Source organism: Gorilla gorilla, chromosome 8 (genome assembly GCF_029281585.2).
Source record: "Gorilla gorilla gorilla isolate KB3781 chromosome 8, NHGRI_mGorGor1-v2.1_pri, whole genome shotgun sequence".
Lineage (NCBI taxonomy): Eukaryota > Metazoa > Chordata > Mammalia > Primates > Hominidae > Gorilla > Gorilla gorilla.
The window spans coordinates 111,774,794-111,795,701 of record NC_073232.2 but is presented as its reverse complement, the minus strand read 5'-3'; positions in this window follow the sequence as shown (position 1 = coordinate 111,795,701).

Genomic DNA, 20,908 nt, shown 5'->3' with positions numbered 1-20,908 from the left:
ATGACTATCAGATGCACTATTTCTATAAGGCAATTTATGGGATCATTACAATTAGTCTTGTACAAAGTAGTTCCATAAGGGCCTGTCTAAGCTGTAGTCAGAGAAGAGGGAATAGATTTTATTACCAGAACTGTAATGACTGTGTGTGTTGTTGAAAGTAATAAAACTACATTGAAATATTCTGAAATTTAGACTTTTAAAAACTCCATGTGTCATGCCCTCCACATTAGTATTGTAGAAGGGTGGCCTGTATGTATATATATGTATGTATTGTGCCCCCACATAAGTGAGCATGTACACAGGCAGATGTGAATATCTTATACCTCCCACAACTGGTAAGCCAATAAGCATGCATGTGAATGGCTGTAGACAGACCTCCTGAGCATTCATGTGCAAAGGTTGCCCCGGTGACACCCTCCTCTGCAAGGAGAGTCCATAGATGAGGAGGTTGAGTTTGGGATGGGGCCTAGGGAGATGTTGCTTTCTCTAAGTCATAATCATAAGTCATGCCTCTGTCTTGGGCTGGAGCACTGGCCCTGTAGTCCACCAGATCTAGGTGTGGAGTCCTGCTGTTTTTGTAGTCTTGTGACTTTGAGCCAGTCCTTCAACCTTGTTAAATGGCTGTTTTCTCACTTACAAAAGAAGATAATAACGGTGTGGACTTTATAGGCCTGCCTTAAAGATTAAGAAAAGCACTTACAGATCGTTCCGCACCTATGCGAGGAGAAACGGTTCTTGCGGTGGCGGCTGGGTGTGTGCGTGGTGAGGGGCGGTTGTTAGGCACAGAGGTGCCGAACCTCTCCTCTAGCTGAGCAGAGATCGGCGGAGAGTTGGGTTCCCAGGCCCTCTGTTTTCCCACTTAGAAAAGCATTATTTAATTGTCCATCAAATTTTGTGTTTTTTGGGGTCTTCAAACAAGGACACTAATTCTTAATCATTAGTTTTAGGAAATACTCTCAGAATGACCAGCAGCCTCCTCTCAGCCTCCCCACTCCCCCAGTAGCCACTCCCCACCCTCTGAAGCTGAAGCAGCCGCAAACAAAACCCGCACTCCAACCCAGCTTCCCACTCCCACAAATGCATCATTTTTAGCTGCTGTAAACAAATCCCTGAAGTCTCATGTCATTGTTATCGTGTTGAGATAAAGATCTGGCCAATTAGCCTCCCCGCTGGAATGCAAATAAATCAGCTGCTGGGGACCTGCCCTGGCGGTGGGTGTCCCTCTCTCACTCAGGCCTTGCCCTGCACTAAACTGTGCCCTCTCTCCTTTTGCCTCTGCGGTGGGTGACAGCATCTGGCCATTGGATTTGCCTGGTTTCTTATCTCTCCGCTTGGCCCCACACCTGCTGTGTGACTTTAGGCAAGTCACTTACCCTCTCTGAGCCTGTTTCCTTTCCATAAAGGAGTTACTGGCGGCTACCTTTTAGGGTTGGTAGTGAGTGGCTGTAACAATAGAAATAATACAGCTGACAACAATAACATTAGCAATCCTACCACCAATGACCATATGGACAGTACTAGCTACTGTTCATGGCTTTTCTACAAGCACCAATGGGCTCAGAGGTGAAGAGCCTCCCCTCCCCACCCAGCCCCCACATAAACTGGCAGACCATGGTCAAGAGACTTCTACTGGGCTGGGAGAGTCCGCTGTCTCATTGGGTATGAAGATCCCAGAACATCTCCAGGCTGCTGTAAACTCTTGCTAAGTGTCCGCCATTGTTACTGCTTCTGCTTCTTGCAACAGCTCTTGTCTTTGGCCCTATTAATATAACCATTTCAGAGGAGGGAACTGAGGCTCAGAAGGGTGAGGTAAATTGCCCAAAGTTGTTAAAATTCCTTGCCTCGAACACTCACTCAGCTTCCTCTCTTCCCCCGCGCCACGCAGGGACTGCCTGCCCAGACGCAGTTCTCTCTACTCTGCGAATTCCTGCTCCCTACTCGACAGCCCTCCCCCTTCTCAAATCTTCCTGCAGAGCCCTGACGGTGGTTCACAGCCCCCGAAAAGAATGTGCCCCGGTGACAGGATTGACTGGAAGCTGCCTTGAAAATAAACACTGCCGGACGGTGGGGCGGAGCCTCCTCTAGCCCCCTCCCCTTCCCTCCTGCGTGTACCCCCACCTCCGCCCCCCAGAGCAGTTTCCTTTCTCCCTACCTCCGTCCTTCGCTTTCTATTCAGTATGGGGCTGCCAGCCCTCGTCCCCGCCTTCTGAGGTGCCTACTGTCAAGTTAACACTAATCATGATAATAAACTTTCCACCGGTGAAAAAAGCAATCCACACAAAGGTCTCTTCCGATCGCTACATCCCTCGGAGAAAAGTATCATCGCCCCTCCCGCCGCATGTTAGAGCCTGGGACATTGAGGCCCCAGAAATAAAATTATTTGTCCAAGGTCACGAAGCAAGTAAGGAGTGGGTGCAGGACGCCTCCGCTCCACGCCTGGGTGGGCTGGAGACAACGTCCTGCCCCAGCCAGACTCCGGGAACAGTGACTCCACGGCCATCCGGCCCCAGGGAGGCGTTTTTCCAAGTGACCCCGCCTCCCCCCGCGACCCCCGCAGGGTTGACCTATTGTCCCGGAGGCCTCGCTCGCCTCCTCCTGGGCGGTATCTGCAACCCCGACCCCAGAGCAGGGCCCGCTGGGAGCCCACTGCTGGGTCCCTGGGAATAGGTCACAGGGCTTTCCGAGGAGGCTCCCCTCCTGCCTCTGTCCTGACCTCTTAGACCACTCTGCCGACGCTCTCGGGAGAAGTAGGAACTTCCCACTGGAAAGCAAACCCCCTGCAGCCCGGCGGAGCCGGGAATGCGCTGGAGCTAGGCGTCAGACCTTGGCAGCCAGGCACCCCGGAATCTGCGCAAGTGGCTGCATCTCGGGGAGGCACCGTGCACTTCCTGGAGCAGAGTTGTGGATTCAAATTCTGTCTCCATGGGTCTCCAGGCAAATTCCGTAACCTCTCTGAGGTTTCTGCTTTTCTGACTTGTGGAACTGGGAATACTAGAAGCATCTACCTGTTAGGTCGCCTAAGGATTCAAGGAAATTACCTCTGTGAAGCACTTAGCGTGGTGCCTGGCACAAGAAACGCCCAATAAATGTTAGTTTATTATTATGAAGCCCGGGACAAGTGGAGGTTGATTTTTTTCCGTTTGGGGTGTGGGCTCTGTGTCCTTGCTCACACAGAGGCTGCCGATGTGACCAGGTGGCGCCCTTTGAGGCCGCGGCTGGCCACGGGGAGAGGGGTAGAGTTTTTGAAGAGCCGGGCTCACCCCAGTTACTCTGTTTGGGGCGGGCCCCGGCGGTTACGTTAATGCGAGCTGCGGCCGCCTGGCGACCTCGCTGTGTGCGTCTGTCCTGAGCCGCGTGCGTGTCGCGGCCTGTGAGTGTTAGGAGCCGGGTCCCCTTTGACGCGCTTGAGGGGACCTCACCTGCGCCTGGTTTAGATTTTGGCCGGGACAAGAACCTCAGATTCACCTGACGGATGCGTGGCGTCCACGCTCTGTACACAAACCCCAGCGAGGCTGGAGTCCGGGTGCTCGGCCTCCGGTTCATCGAACAATTTGCGCTATTAATGGTTATTTTATTTATATCGTTAGAATTGTTCCCCCGGGTCTGTTTACACCAAACGTCTGGCCGTCCCGGCTGCACTGTTTGGACAGAGGATTACACTAATGGATAACGAGCTAGGAGGGGAGAAGAAGGCACGGCTGGAAACGGAGCTCCAGGACACCGCGCCGGGTGGGCCTGGAGGGAAAGGGGAGCGGGGCCTCTCCCAGGCTCGACCTCTGACCTTAGAAGGGAAGGAAACTTGTCAGCCGCAATTGGAAACCTTGGCCTCCAGCGGGGTGGAGGCTGGCTGCTCCCAGGACCCCTACCCCTCTTCTCTCTAGGCGGATACCAAACTCGAGGTCGTCCTGCTTGGGTGAGCGCGCGTCAACAAGTAAACAAGACCGGGAGCTACCAGGATGGCGGCCGCTTTGATTTCCTTGCAGTCGGTGACGGCCTGCTTACTGCTTCGGCCTCCAAATCCGGATTAGGGCCAAGCCCCGGGCTCCCGGCGGCCGGCAAGGTTAGAGCTGCCTTCAAAGGGCGGCCGCCCAGCGAGTGCGCACCTCCAGGAGCTGGAGACTCCCTGCAGCGCCCGGCGCAAGGTGCTCACACGCTTACCCACTGCTAGCCCGGGGAAAAAAAACGCTACCCGCGCACCCATCCAAAGCAGTGGAAAGGGCGACATCTGGCAATGGGCGAGTTGCTCACTGGCGCCCAGGACCAATGTAGGGTTTCACAGATCTTGGCAGCCTTCAGTTTGAAAAGACTAGGCCTGGAATTCTTGACTTTGGAGACAAGTATCTTTGCTATAGGGCTAGGGGCTGATGCGTGAATGTAGCTAATCGTTTAGCATTTACTACATGCCAGACACTGTGCCTAGTGCTTTTAGTCTCCACATAATCGTAGGAACGATTATCCCTTTTTACAGAAGAGAAAACAGGAGGCTTCGGTAACTTGAGCAAGATCTCACAGCTAGTAAGTGGTAGAGCCAGGATTCTAGCCATATAGTCTGTCTACAGAGCTAGGGCGGTGGTTCTCACTGTTTTGTGGTTTGAGCACTTGCTTGGGATCCTCTCCCCAGATACGCCTGACCCTTTGCCAACAATTCCAGGGGCTTCAGGGAACCTCCTGGGTCCGGTTATAAAACTTGCATTTGATTTCACGTCAATTTTGAACACAGAATAAGAAGGTAGTAGTTTTTGTTTTACGACTTAAGATTCCTGAAGCTCAGAGGGGTAAAGTCACTTGCTCGAAATTACATTGCTGGTAAACGTGGAGTTAGGCTTTCAGGTTTTTGAGGTTTTGCCTTCGCGAGCACCAATTCTCCAGTCTCTCCAAATCCTGAAGTTCTCATTTTCCTTCCCGCTTGGCTCCCTATCTCCTCTCTGGCAGGAGGACGTGGGACCAGCCCTTGAGAGGATCTGGGTTTCTTGAGGGGCCTCTGGGAGGTGATCGGCTGGCGGGGGCGCAGCGCCAGACCCAGGTTGCCCTGTGCTCTGCGGACCCTGCTGCCACAACGCGCGCTCCGGTGAACGGTTTATCTAAAGACAACTTCTGTTTCTCGTTCGCGGTCTGGAGTTGCCCTGCAGCCAGCAATGAAAAATGCTCCTTTTCCCGAGACTCTGGCGCTGGTGATTTATGTGGGAACGGTGCTCGCCCGCCAGGCCTGGGCTGCTCAGCCTGGCCTAGAGGGTGGAGGGCGGGGGCGCCGGCCTGAAGGAGAACCTGGTGCCCCCGCCCTTCCAGCGCCCGCTTTTACGCCGCCCGTTCCATCCCTACCTCCAGGACATTTTACAGCCGCTCCCCCAGGAAGCCCAGCGCTTTATCGCGGTAAAGTAAACACCATTATCCTAGGTCCATTAACACGGAGATTTCGGCGTTGTAAATAGACCGCGTGAGGGAGAAGGGCAGCCCCTGCGAACTCTCTTGTAAAACGGTGAAGGTTCTCTAAGATTTATGGCTGCTGATTGGCCCCGCAACCTTCTAAGAAATCCCAGGCTTGGCCAAAGCCAGAAGATGGGGCATTCCCCCTAACCTAGAAATCTCGCCCCGGAGTGTTAAGACTGCAAGGGTAGGGGGTCCTCAGGACGTGTCTGGCTCAGTCATTAATTTTCTTTAAGTCACAAGCCTAGGAATGCCGATTCCTTTCCGGCTGTGGATGCAAAGATAAACTCTTAGCAGGAGCTGCCAGCCCAGTCACCAGGATGCTTGTGTTCAGGCTTCTTTCTCATTTGTAAACTGGATAGTGCTTTCAGCAGCTACTTTAGGAGTCTATAAAGCGGAGGGACTTGTAATTGGTGGGCACTGCCCAAACACCCATTAAGCCAAGGGAGGCATTTGGCCGGCTTGTTTGGCATTACTTCTTTAGCCTCTCTTTCCAAAATGATATGGCCACCATATTTATTCTTGGGCCAGCCTGTAAATATGAAATCATGTAGAGATGATGGTGCTGGCACAAGAGTGGGCAGTCCTAGTTCTCCACCTCTCTGGGTTTCTATTTCTGATGAATATTTTGTGAATGGTTCCAGGAAGTTTCTGCTCGTCTGTGGAGTGGTTTTCTTAACCCCTCAGATCAATATTTGTATTAAACAGTGGATTCTGAACTAGGAAGAGTGGCTCAGTTTGACTGGGAAAACAAAGGGACAAGTTGTCCAGGCCCAGGGAAGCTGCAGGAGAACCCAGCCTCTCCTAACCCTTGCCAAAGTCACTTTCAGGACACAGTCCATGCCCAGAGTGGCTCCTTCTTTATCCCTGAGGACTCTGTAATTCTGGTGCAGTCCACCACCTGGCTGAAGGGTTGGGTTCTGGGGAGGAGTAAGAGAAAGAAAATAGAGAGCAGGGTTGCCAGAAATTGTTTCCTGGCATAACTGGCTCTGCCTAGAGCAGGACTGTTTCAACTTTTTGTGTGTGCATGCCAAGGGCCCCATTGGCAGTCTGGTGAAGCCTATTGACACCCCCCCAGAATAATATTTTTAAATGTATAAAATAAAATACATAGATCACAAAAGAAACCAATGACATTAAAATACAATTATAAAAATATATTTTAAAAAATAATGATATGGTAATATACACAATTCTTTATTATTTGATTAAATAACAAAATCTAGTGGCAGATCTGTCTAAACAACAACCATAATTTCAAAGCAGTGATGAGTGTAAATAGAATTTCAAGGTATCTGCCATAGCAGTAATGTGCTTTAACAATATCAATGATTTCTATTGGTGGCGGAGTCACAGGTGCTACTAATACTACTGGGTTTATTGCCTTTATCAAAAGACATTCAGAAGAAATGCTAGGCAGGATGCAGTGGCTCATGTCTATAATCCCAGCATTTGGGGAGGCTGAGGTGGGAGGATCCTTTGAGCCCAGGAGTTCAGGCCCAGCCTGGGGAACCTAGTAAGATCCCATGTGTACAAAAAATAAAAATAAAAAAATTAGCTGGGCATGGTGGCATGTACCTGTAGTCCCAGGTATTCAGGAGGCTGAGGTGAAAGGATCACTAGAGCCCAGGAGGTCAAGGCTACAGTGAGCCATGATCACTGCACTCCAGCCTGGGTGACAAAGTGAGACCCTGTGTCAAAAAAGAAAAAGAAAGAAAAAGAAAGAAAGAAAGGAAAAGAAAGAAAAGAAAAGAAAGAAAGAAAGAGAAGGAAGGAAGGAAGGAAAGAAAAAGAAAGAAAGAAGGAAAAATGTTAACTTCTAGTTACAGCTAATAAAAATAAAAAAGATACACAGGTAACCTCATTTCATTACACTTTGTTTTATTGTGCCTCACAGATAATGCATTTTTAACAAATTGAAGGTTTGTGGCAACCCTTCATTGAGCAAGTCTATTGGTGGCATTTTTCCAAAAGTGTGTGCTCAGTTCATGTCTCTGGGTCACATTTTGGTAATACTTGTACTATTTCAAACTTTTGGATTATTATTCTATCTGTTATGGTGATCTGTAATCAGTGATCTTTGATAATACTATTGTAATTATTTTGGGGTACTATGAACTGTGCCCATATAAAACAGTGAGCTTAATTGATAAATGTTGCATGTGTTCTGTCTGATCCACTGACAGGCCATTCTGCCCTCCCCTCCTCTAACCTCCCTATTCCCTGAGGCACAACACTATTTAAATTGGGCCAATTAATAACCCTACAATGGTGTTGAAGTGAAAGGAAGAGTCACGTGTCTCTCTTTAAATAAAAAGCTAGAAATAGGACTAAGCTTAGTGAGGAAGGCTTGTCCAAAACTGAGATAGGCTAAAAGCTAGGCCTCTTGCACCATTTAGCCAAGCTGTGAATGCAAAGGGAAAGTTGTTGAAGGAAATTAAAAGTGCTACTTCAGTGAACATACAAATGACAAGAAAACAAAACAGCCTTATTGCAGATATGGAGAAATTTTGAATAGTCTGGATAGAAGATCAAACCAGCCACAACATTCTCTTAAGCCAAAGCCAAATTCAGAGCAAGGCCCTAACTCTTTAATTCTACGAAGGTGGAGAGAGGTGAGGAAGCTGCAGAAGAAAAGTTGGATGCTAGTAGAAGTTGGTTCATGAGATTTAAGGAAAGAAGCCATCTCCGTAATGTAAAAAAAAATGCAAGGCGAAGCAGCAAATGCTTATGCAAAAGCTGCACTAAGTTATTCAGAAGACCAAGCTAAGTTAATTGATGAATGTGGCTACACTAAACAGCAGATTTTCTTTTTCTTTTCTTTTCTTTTCTTTTTTTCTTTTTTCTTTTTTTTTGAGACGGAGTCTCGCCCTGTCGCCCAGGCTGGAGTGCAATGGTACGATCTCAGCCCACTGTAGCCTCTGCCTCCTGGATTCACGCAGCAGATTTTCAATGTAGATAAAACAGCCTTCTCTTGGAAGAAGAGATCATTGAGGACTTTGATCATGAGAGAGCAGAAGTCAATGCTTGGCTTCAAAGCTTCAAATGACAGGCTGAATCTCTTGTTAGGGGCTAATGCAGCTGGTAACTTTAAGTTGAAGCCAAAGATCATTTGCCATTCCAAAAATCCTAGGGCCCTTAAGAATTATGCTAAATCTACTCTGCCTGTGCTCTGTAAATGGAACAACAAATCCTGGATGACAGCACATCTGTTTATAGCATGGTTTACTAATTTTTTTTTTTTGAGACAGAGTTTCGCTCTTGTCACCCAGGCTAGAGTGCAATGGCACAATCTTGGCTCACCGCAACCTCTACCTCCCGGGTTCAAGCGATTCTCCTGTCTCAGCCTCCCGAGTAGTGGGATTACAGGCATGCGCCACCACACCCGGCTAATTTTGTATTTTCAGTAGAGATGGGGTTTCTCCATGTTTGTCAGGCTGGTCTTAAACTCCCAACCTCAGGCGATCTGCCCACCTCAGCCTCAGTTGAGATCTGCTGCTCAGCAAAAAAAAAAAAAAAAAAAAAAAAATCAAAATATTACTGTTCATCGACAATGACCCAGTCACCTAGAGCTCTTATGAAGAGGTACAAGGAGATTAATGTTATTTTCGTGCCTGCTAACACAGTATCCATTCTGTGGCCCATGGATCAAGGAGTAATTTTCATTTTCAAGTCTTATTTAAGAAACTCAGTGTCTAAGTCTATAGCTGCCAATATATAGTGATTCCTCTGATGGATCAGAGCAAAGTCAATTGAAAACCTTCTGGAAAGGATTCACCATTTTAGATGCTGTTAAAAACATTTGTGATTCATGGGAGGAGGTCAAAATATCAACATCAACAGAAGTTTGGGAGAGGCTGATTCCAAGCCTCATGGATTACTTTGAGAGGTTCAAGACTTTGGTGAGGGAAATAACTGTAGATGTGGTAGAAATAGCAAGAGAACTGGAATTAGAAGTGGAGCTGTGACTAAACTGCTGCAATCTGAGGATACAGCTTGAATGGATGGCAAGTTGGTTCTTATAGATGGGCAAAGAAAGTGGTTTCTTGGCCAGGCGCGGCGGCTCATGCTTGTAATCCCAGCACTTTGGGAGGCAGGTGGATCACGAGGTCAGGAGATCAAGACCATCCTGGCTAACACGGTGAAACCCCGTCTCTACTAAAAATACAAAAAAATTAGCCGAGCATGGTGGCAGGCGCCCGTAGTCCCAGCTACTCGGGAAGCTGAGGCAGGAGAATGGCATGAACCTGGGAAGGTGGAGGTTGCAATAAGCCAAGATCGCACCACTGCACTCCAGCCTGGGCGACAGAGCAAGACTCCATCTCAGAAAAAAAAAAAAAAAAAAAAAAAAAAAAAGAAAGAAAGAAAGAAAGAAAGGGGTTTCTTGGGATGAAATCTGTTCCTGGTGAAGATGCTGTGAACATTGTTGAAATGACAACAAAGGATTTCGAATATTCCATAAACTTAGTTGACAAAGCAGTGGCAGGATTTGGGAGAATTGACTCCAATCTTGAAGGAAGTTACTGTAGGTAAAATGCTATCAACCAGCATTGCATGCCACAGAGAAACCTTTTGTGAAAGGAAGAGTCAATTGATATGGCAAACATGATTGTCATCTTCTTTTAAGAAATCGCCACAGCCATGCCAGCCTTCAGCAACAACCACCTTGATCAGTCAAAAGAACCATCAATGTCAAGGCAAAAGCGTCTACCAGCAAAAAGATTATGATTTGCTGAAGTCTCAGATGATCGTTAGCATTTTTTTTAGCAATAAGGTATTTTTAAATTATGGGATGTACAATCCTCTTGCACACTCAGTAGACTATAATATAGTGTAAACATAACTTTATTTGCATTGGGAAACAAAAAAATTTATATAACTCACTTTATTGCACCACTAGTTTGATTGCAGTGGTCTGGAACAGAATCTACAATATCTCTGAGGTATGCCTGTATTTTTCCCTTTTTAAGTTCACGTACTTAACTAAGGACCTGGATTTGGTCCTCAGATCTCTTGGGAATTCATAAACTGCCAGGTGAAGAACCTGTGGTCTAGGATCAAAACCTAGATCACTTCATCTGAAAGAGTGATCTTTGGATCATCTGCATCAGAATCTTCTAGGGGTGTTTGTTAGAAGATTCTAGAGTCCCGTCTCCTTCTAAGACCTCCTCTGTGGGTAGATCCAGAATGCTGCATTTTCATCTTAATGCTCAGAGGATTTTTTTCACACAAAAGTGTAAGAATCACTGCATCTGATCCTCACGGATTAGCATCAACACTTTGGTTGGCTGCTTGGATGATGAAAGGAAGATCTCCTTGGAGAGCTGGGAGGTGGGTGGGAAAGCAGGGATTCTAGGCTTTTCTGTGGAGACTGATTGGAGGTGGTGTATGTGACATTGGTGGGCACAGCAGGTGAGGCATGTGGGAATAGCAGAGATGGAAGTGGAGATGGGGCATCTTGGTGAAGGTTCCCAAAGTGCTGGCAAAGGCTCTGAAAAGACTTCAGGAATTAACTGAAATCAATCCTGTATTTAATCTGAATCCCCATTCCTACCTTGACCCTATATTTTACACACAAGAAGAGAAACTTGTTGAAGACCACATTGTTTGTGGAAGAGGTAGTCCACTAGGCTTAAATGCCAAGTTTAATTCTTACGCTTGGTGGTGGTGAGTTCAGAGTGTAATCACATGGTCAGTGGCAAGGCAGATATAACTTTTTCTTCTTGAAGCGCTGGCTTCCATTTGCTTTCAGGTGTTCCTAGGTTCTATCATCCTTTACAGAGTCTTCCTGAGTTGGCATATTTGGAGCTTTCACTCAATGAGTAATTACTTGCCATGGACCAGGTGTTGACCTAGATGTGATGGAAGCTACAGAAATGAAAACAAGAAATGATCACTACTCTTCAGGAATTTTCACAGATACATTCTCCAGTCACTATCAGTTGTTTTGTTTTGTTTTGTCTTGTTTTGTTTTGTTTTTTTTGAGACAGGCTGAAGTGCAGTGGCATGATCATAACTCACTGCAGCTTCAACTCTTGGGTTTAAGTGGGAGCCTGGCTAATTATTATTTTTTTTCTGTAGAGATGAGAGTCTCATTATGTTTCCCAGGCTGGTCTCAAACTCCTGAGCTCAAGCAATCCTCCTGCCTCAGCCTCCCAAAGTGCTGGGATTATAGGTATGAGCCACCATGCCTGGCCTAATCACTATCAATCTTAAGTAACCTTGATAACCATTCATTCTTTTGATCCAAGCCTAATTTGATATTTGTGCAGTTGCCAAGGCCAAAGTCTTACTGGAAGGGAGGAGAAGAGCTTTTAGTATATTGATTAATTGGGGACCTGTCTTCTCTGTTGTAACAGGTAACTAGTTAGACCATGAGCTTTGATGAACACTGTTATAATGTTTAAGTGTTGAACAAAGTGGGGCTTGCTCCAAATGTTAAGAAATGGGTAAGATACACCCAATAGGACACTTGAATATAGCTATGAAATTGCTAGCCCCAGATCAAGCAAGGGATTATAATTGAAAGCACAGAGTAAACCCAGCTCTAACTAATAAATGTTCACCTGGCATGAGCTTCAACTCTAGCAGTCCTGTTTGCCTTGTTTATATTCTCCCGTGTGCTTTCATCAGGGTCTTAGATCACACTCATGATAGCAGGTGGGTCTGTGTGAAGAATTCAGAGATTAATGAAACCATGGCAGAGTGGAAAGGGAATAGGGGCTAGAGACAAAAGATCTGGGTTCCAATTCTGTTTTTGTCACTGAAGAACTTTGTGACTTGGGTAGAAAAATTGAGTTTGAGTTTTCTGTTTGGTAAAATGGGTATAGTAATACCTATTTCATAACCTTTGTTGGAAGGAGTAAGATAATGTGTAATAAAAGTGGTTTGCAAACTGTAGGTTACTATGCAATGTCAATAGCTACTATGTGCTTTTGGAGCCAGATAAACCTGAATTCTAAACCTGGCATGAACCATTTACTTGCTAAGTAACTTATCTAAGTTATTTAACTTTCTGAACTTCAGTTTCCTCATCCATAAAGTGGGACTAATACCCACTTATCTGGTTACTGTTCTAATATTTAAATGAGATTGTTGTATGTAAAAGAGTGTCCACCACATTGTAAGGATGCCTACAGCCATTCCTAGGTTGTTAATGCTAGGATGGCAGTGGCTGTGTCCTATATATCTTTGTGTTCTTAGAATGTGGCAGAGACTGCTACACATAGTAGACTCTTAATTTTGGTTGAATAAATAACTAAGGAAGCTTTGTATATATATCTCCATGCACAGCATAAGCTATGCTTACACAAAGTATTCATTGGTCAAGCAGAGCTACTCCTGGGTTTATTTCAACCCCAGCTCTACCCTAGTGGGTCATTTGCATTCATCTCTCTCCCTGGAGGAAGATGAGGTCGTGATGAGACTCAGAGTCTGCAGCAGCAAAGGGCTCCAGTACATGGCTTTGGTAAAAGATACAAATTTCTATATTACTATTCCTCAATCAAGCAGTCAATCAACAAATGTTCACTGAGTTACCACTACGTACTAGGCACTCTTCTAGGCGTTGGGGATTCAGCAGACAGACAAGGTTTCTGTCACTAGTCCCTTTAGACAGTAAAGAGAGTGAGTTCTAGAGTTTCTGCTTCTTTTCTTGTTTTCTTTTTGAGATGAGTAGATTTGAAGATCTGGAAGTCGAAGCCTGGGAAACTTGTTGCAGTCACTGAGATGGTCTCCATTTGAGGATATTAAGGTTCTATGAAGGACTGGAGAATTAAGCATACAGTAGTCACATACACTACACAGTAAAGACATAATACACACACACACACACACACACACAGAGAAATTAGTTTTCTATTGCTACTGTAACAAATTTCCACCATGACTTAAAAGGAAAATTCCTGCCCCCTCTCCCATTTTTTTTTTTGTGTATATGGGGAGAAAGTTTTGGATCTACTCTCTTTGCAAATTTCAAGTGTACAATACAGTACACACAGTACCTGACTTACGATGGTTCAACTCACACTTTTTCAACTTTATGACTTTTCGACTTAATGTGTACATTAATATTCATCCAGCCATTCTTTTTTTTTTGCTTTCAGCACAGTATTCAATAAATTACACGAGATATTCAATACTTTATTATAAGATAGGCTTTGTGTTCAATGATTTTTCCCAACCTAGGCAGAAGTGTTCTGAGCACGTTTAAGGTAGGCTAAGCTAAAGCTATGATGTTTGGTAGGTTAGGTATATTAAATTCATTTCTGACATGATATTTTCAATTTATGATGAGTTTATCAGGGTGTAACTGTATTGTAAGTTGAGGAACATCTGTATTATTAACTATACTCATCATGATGTACATTAAATCCCCAGAACTTATGTATCTTGTAACTAAAGTTCATACCCTTTGACCAGCGTCTCCTCATTTCCCCCAGTCCCCAGCTCCTGGCCACCACCATTCTTCTCTCTTTTTCTATGAGTTCAGCTCTTTTAGATTCCACATATAAGTGAGATCATACAGTATTTGTCTTTCTCTGTCTGACTTATTTCACTTAGCATAATGCCCTCAGAGTTCATCCATGTTGTTGCAAATGGCAGGATTTCCTTCTTTTTTATGGCTGAATAATATTCTATGTATCTATAAATCACAATTAAAAATTTGTTTACAAAATTTGTATGGGTACATAGCAGGTGTGTATATTTATGGGGTACATGAGATATTCTGATATACACCTACAATGTGTAATAATCACATCTCACATCAGGGTAAATGGGGTATCCATCACCTCAAGCATTTATTCTTTTTTGTGTTATAAACATTCCAATTACCACTCTTAGTGATTTTTACAATGTACAATAAATTACTGTTGACTGTAGTCACCCTGTTGTGCTGTCAAATACTAGATCTTATTCATTCTAACTATATTTTTGTACCCATTAACCACCCCCACTCTTCACACCCACCCACCACTCTTCCCAGCCTCTGGTAACCATCATCCTACTGTCTGTCTCCATGAGTTCAATTGTTTTAATTTTTAGCTCCCACAAATGAGTGAAAACATGAAAAGTTTGTATTCTTGTGCCTGGTTTGTTTCACTTACCATAAGGACCTCCAGTTCCACCCACGTTGTTGTAAATGACAGGATCTCATTATTTTTTATGGCTGAATAGTACTCCATTGTGTATATGTATCACGCTTTCTTTATCTACTGGTTGTTGATAAACATTTACGTTGATTCCAAATCTTGGCTATTGATATGGTTTGGTTGTGTCCCCACCCAAATCTCACCTTGAATTGTAATAATCCCCACGTGTCAAGGGCAGGACCGGGTGGAGACAATTGAATCATGTGTACAGTTTCCCCCATACTGTTCTTGTGGTAGTGAATGAATAAGTCTCAGAAGATCTGACGGTTTTATAAATAGAAGGTCCCCTGCACAAGCTCTTCTTGCCTGCCACCATGCAAGATGTGACTTTGCTCCTCCTTTGCCTTCCACCATGATTGTGAGGCCTTCCCACCCATGTGAAACTGTGAGTCAATTAAATCTCTTTCCTTTATAAATTATCCAGTCTGGGTATGTCTTTATTAGCAGAGTGAGAACTGCTAATACAGCTATTGTGAATAGTGCTGCAATAAACATAGGAGTGCAGATATCTCTTTGATATACTGATTTCCTTTCTTTTGGGTATACATTAATACCTAGCAGTGGGATTGCTGGATCATATACTAGTTCTGTTTTTGTTTTTCGAGGAACGTCCATACTGTTCTCCATAGTGGTTGTATTAATTTACATTCCTGCCAATAGTGTACAAGGGTTCCTTTTTCTCCTCAACCTTGCCAGCATTTGTTATTGCCTGTTTTTAAGGATATAAGCCATTTTAACTGGGGTGAAATTATATCTCATTATAGTTTTGATTTGCATTTCTCTGATGATCAATGATGTTGAGCACATTTTCATATGCCTGTTTGCTATTTATATGTCTTCTTTTAAGAATCCCAGCAGTTTGGGAGGCCAAGGTGGGTAGATCACCTGCGGTCAGGAGTTCGTGGCCAGCCTGGCCAATATGGTGAAACCCTGTCTCTACTAAAAATACAAAAATTAGCTGGGCGTGGTGGCAGAAGCCTGTAATCCTGGCTACTGGGGAGGCTGAGGCAGGAGAATCGCTTGAACCTGGGAGGTGGAGTTTGCAGTGAGCCGAGATCATACCATTGCAGTCCAGCCTGGGCGACAAAAGCAAAACTCCGTCTCAAAAAAAAAAAAAAAGAAATGTCTCTTCAGACCTTTTGCTCATTTAAAAAATTGGTAATTAAATTTTTTCCCATTGAGTTGTTTGAGCTCCTTATATCTTCTGATTATTAATCCATTGTCAGATAGATAGTTTGCAAATATTTTCTCCCATTGTGTGAGGTCTGTTCACTTTGTTAATTGTTCTTTTGCTGTACAGACACAATTTCTTCTGTCTTTCATCTGTTGGAAACGCAAATTTTTAATTTTACAATTCTGTAGGTCAGAAATCTGACACAGATCTCACATGGCTAAAATCAAGGTATAAGCTTTTCTGGATGCTCTAGCGACGAATCCATGTCTTTTAATTTTCCAGCTTCTGGAGGCTACCCACATTCCTTGGCTGGTAGCCCCCTGCCTCCATCTTCAAAGCCAGCCATGATAGGCCAAGTCCTCATGCTGCCATCTCTGTGGTTCTCTCTCTGACCTTATGTAGTCACATCTCTCTGTGACCACAGATTGGAAAAGTTCGTTGCTTTTAAGAATTGATGTGGTTGTGCACGGTGGCTCATGACCATAATCCCAGCACTTGAAGCTGAGGCGGGTGGATCACCTGAGGTCAGGAGTTTGAGACCAGCGTGGCCAACATGGTGAAACCCCCGTCTCTACGAAAAATACAAAAATTAGCCAGGTGTGGTGGCGGGTGCCTGTAATCTCAGCTACTTGGGAGGCTGAGGCAGGAGAATTGCTTGAACCCGGGAGGCAGAGGTTGCAGTGAGCCAAGACTGCACCACTGCACTCCAGCATGGGCAACAGAGTGAGACTCTATCTAAAAAAATAAAAAAAAGAAAGAAAAGAAAAAAAAGAAAAAAAAATTGATGTGATTGAATTGAGTATGCCTGGGTAATCCAGGTTAATTTCCTCATATCAAGGTCAGTACTCCTAATCACAGTGCAAAATTTTGCTATGTAAGGTAAAATATTCACATCTTCCAGAGATTAGGGTGTGGCATCTTTGGAAACCACTCTTCTGCCTATCAGGGAGTGGGAGAAGGAGGAGGATGGGGCAAAAGGATTTCCCTGATGTCTTTACCAGAAAAATGGGCTTTCAATAACTGAAAAGTTAAGAATTAAGAATGCAGCTAAAGGTCAACTTTTTCTAGTAAACTATATTACACTCTGCTGCGTAGTCAGCAGCTGAATACATAAGACATGACACTCAAGGCAGGAGTCAGCTCTATTAACTTCTGCCCCCTTCTCATCCAGGAGCCCCTGCTACACACAAGCCATCTAGGTGCAGGCAATCAGATCTGTGTTAATTGCCCTTTAATCGTTGTTATGTTTTCATGTTTCTATCTGATGTCAGATGAGCCCCAGGTGGTAGAATAGCTGAAGTTTGTCTTCGGTGCTACCCTTGTCTTCACCCTACCACTAAGAAGACTCTTCTGCTTAAAAACACACACACAACTATCTGAGGATATTTCTTTCTTTCTTTCTTTCTTTCTTTCTTTCTTTCTTTCTTTCTTTCTTTCTTTCTTTCTTTCTTTCCTTCCATCCTTCCTTCCCTCCCTCCCTCCCTCCCTCTTTCTTTCTTTCTTTCTTTCTTTTCTTTCTTTCTTTCTTTTCTTTCTCTCCTTCTCTCTTTCTCTCTTTTACAGAGTTTCACTCTTGTTACCCAGGCTGGAGTGCAATGATGCAATCTTGGCTCACTGCAACTTCCGTCCCCCAGGTTCAAGCGATTCTCCTGCATCAGCCTCCTGAGTAGCTGGGATTACAGGCACCTGCCACCACGTCCGGCTAATTTTTTGTATTTTTAGTAGAGATGGGGTTTCACCATGTTGGCCAGGCTGGTCTCGAACTCCTGACCTCAGGTGATCTGCCCACCTTGGCCTCCCAAAGTGCTGGGATTACAGGCATGAGCCACCAGGCCTGGCCTATTTTTTTCTTTTTAAAGGTATACATATGGGGAAAGACTGGAAGAGAACACCCTAAAATAACAGTAATTGTTAGGTGGTGAAACTGTGGATTTCTTTCTTATTTCTCTTCTAAATATTATCTAACATTCTTTGTATTTATCAATAAAATATATATTCACAAGTGTCAGCCATTTGATGGAGAATGATTTTCAATATGGAACTGAGAGTTGGAAGCCAAATCCTAGATTTTATACTTTTATATCTGAGGAGGCAGCCTTGCTCAGAAGTGAGAAATATGAGAATCATGTGTAGCTGAGTTGGAGTTCTAATTCCTCCACGTACAACCTAGTTGACTCCCTGCAGATGACTTCATTTCCTCAGCTGTAAAATGAGAAAACTCAGTGGTTTACCTTATAGTGTTACTGTAGGAACTAAATTACAGATGCATGAAAACTTCTTGGGCTGGTATCTGGCATGTAATAGGCCCTCAATAAACATAAATGTTATTTTTAGAACTCAACCATTGCTTAACCCAGCCCTCAAAGCAAATATAAAATCCATTATCAGAGAGAGCAGGAGTGGTCATACTCCTAGTTTCTGAATGTGATAATTATGAACAAGCAGAACGTTTCCACTTGAGAACCTTCAATTTGAGTGAAATCTCATAAATGACCTAATCATATATACTATTTGCAATGCAGGATATTAAAGCAAATAAAAAAACAGCCTTCCAAATTTATTTACTTGTTAGTTATGGTGCACTTAGTATATTCCGGCCCCTCTAGAGACAGATTTCTGTTCCCAGGAACTTATAGTGTACCAGAGAGAAAAGAAATGAGCACATAAAAAGCTTTAAAAAGAGGCAGAGTAGCTGGCCTGGCATGGTGGCTGACACCTGTAATCCCAGCACTCTGGGAGACCTAGGTAGGTGAATCTCTTGAGCCCAGGAGTTTGAGACTAGCCTGGTCAACATAGTGAAACCCCATCCTTACAAAAAAACACAAAAATTAGTCAGGCATGGAAGCACACACCTGTAATCCCAGCTGCTCTGGAGGCTGAAGTAGGAGGATCACCTGAGCCCAGAAGGTGGAGGTTGCAGTGAGCCATGATCACACCACTGCACTCCAGCCAGGGCAACAGAGTGAGACCCTGTCTTGGAAAAAAAAAAAAAAAGCCAGAATAGAGAAGAACTCTGGATTCTGGAAGGTTAGAGGAGAGGGCTTCTCTGCAGAGGTCAGGGAATGATTCATGGAGGAGGTGGGGTTTGAACTGGACCTTCAAGGAGGTGTGTGGTTTTGACAGGGTGATGAGGTGGTGAGAAGACATTCTGAATTTCCCTGCAAGCATTTTCACATACAAGCTGTTACCAACACAAAGATTCAGTCATGTCATTCCCCAGAGTTATACTCTTGAAATAGGGAAGGGTTTCAATGCAATATTACATGGTTCCTAAAATGATAAGTATGCAAATAATTTAACGTAAGATGCTTATGTTAAACAGTTCTCACAAAAGAATATATCAGGCCGGGCGCGGTGGCTCATGCCTGTAATCCCAGCACTTTGGGAGGCCGAGGCAGGCGGATCACGAGGTTAGGAGATCAAGACCATCCTGGCGAACACTGTGAAACTCCGCCTCTATTAAGAATACAAAAAAAATTAGCTGGGCGTGGTGGCAGGCACCTGTAGTCCCAGCTACTCGGGAGGCTGAGGCAGGAGAATGGCATGAACCCAGGGGGTGGAGCTTACAGTGAGCCGAGATTGCGCCACTGCACTCCAGCCTGGGCAACACAGCAAGACTCCGTCTCAAAAAAAAGAACATATCAAAAATGTATGCACAGTATCATCTCAGTTATGTCAAGTACACAGAAAAAAGATGAAAGGAAACACTTGAAAATGTTAATACCTCCGACTAGGTATTAAGAGTATGGATTTTTTCTTCTATGTAGTTATTGTGCATATGTGTGTACTAAATAGAGAGGAGTATATAAAACATATGCTCAGTTTTAATAACAACGAGAATATAAACACATAACTCACTACCCAGGTAGAGAAACCATTGCTGGGACTTGGAAGTTCCCTTCTTTCATAGTGTGCCTTTCTTTACCCCCAGATATTATTGTGTTGTCTATTTCCTTAGAATTTTTCAATCTGTGTCTCTCTAAACACCCTATTGCCAAAGTTCTGGGGAAAAAACCTGAGTCTCAAACATAAATCTAGCTGCCTATGAAAAGAACAATATTGTCACTATTAGATGATGGAGCTATGGGGGAGATAAGGTGAACAGAGCCTCTGAGTCATAGTCCTGCTGTAGCTTTCCCGAGAGTTTACCTGCACCATCTTGGACGAGACAATGGGCAAGACCCCTCTTCATGGGAACAAAACTGTTCTTTTAGACTCTCCATCAGTCTCTTCGGGACTGCCTTCACCCCTCTCCGATGCTGGCTCACCGCTTTCCTGTGTCCCACATTCTTTTCATGATTACTGCCTTATTTTGTAGGAACACTGCTTCCAAGAGCTTTTTGAAAAAGGGAGGATACATGGGATATCAACAATCTAAGACCCTGAATAGCTTAGAATTACTTTTATTCTACCCTCATCTTTAGTAGATGGATTGTCTAGATCTAGAATTTTTGTTTGGAAAATGATTTTTCTTCATTATTTGGAAATCTGTCTGTCCCCCCTTTTTTTGAGACAGAGTCTTGCTCTGTCACCAGGCTGGAGTGTAGTGGCACGATCTCCACTCACTGCAACCTCCACCTCCTGGGTTCAAGCAATTCTCGTGCCTCAGCCTCCCGAGTAGCTGGGACTACAGGTGCACACCACTATGCCTGGGTGATTTTTTATGTATGTATGTATGTATGTATGTATGTATGTATGTATGTATTATTTATTTATTTATTTATTTATTTATTTTTAGACAGAGTCTCATTCTGTCACCAGGCTGGAGTGCAGTGTCACGATCTTGGCTCACTGCAACCTCCACCTCCCGGGTTCAAGCAATTCTCCTGCCTCAGCCTCCCGAGTAGCTGGGACTACAGGCGCGCCACCACGGCCAGCTAATTTTTGTATTTTTAGTAGAGACTGGGTTTCACCATGTTGGCCAGGATATTCTCAAACTCCTGACCTCATGATCCGCCCGCCTTGGCCTTCCAAAACGCCGGGATTACAGGCGTGAGCCACCGCGCCCAGCCTTTCCTCTTTTTAAATTCTTTTCTTTTCTTTTTAGAGGTAGGGTCTCACTATGTTAACCAGGCTGTTCTCAAACTTTTGGCCTCAAGAGATCCTCCTGCCTCAGCCTCCCAAAGTACTGGGATTACAGGCTGAAAACATTGTTCCA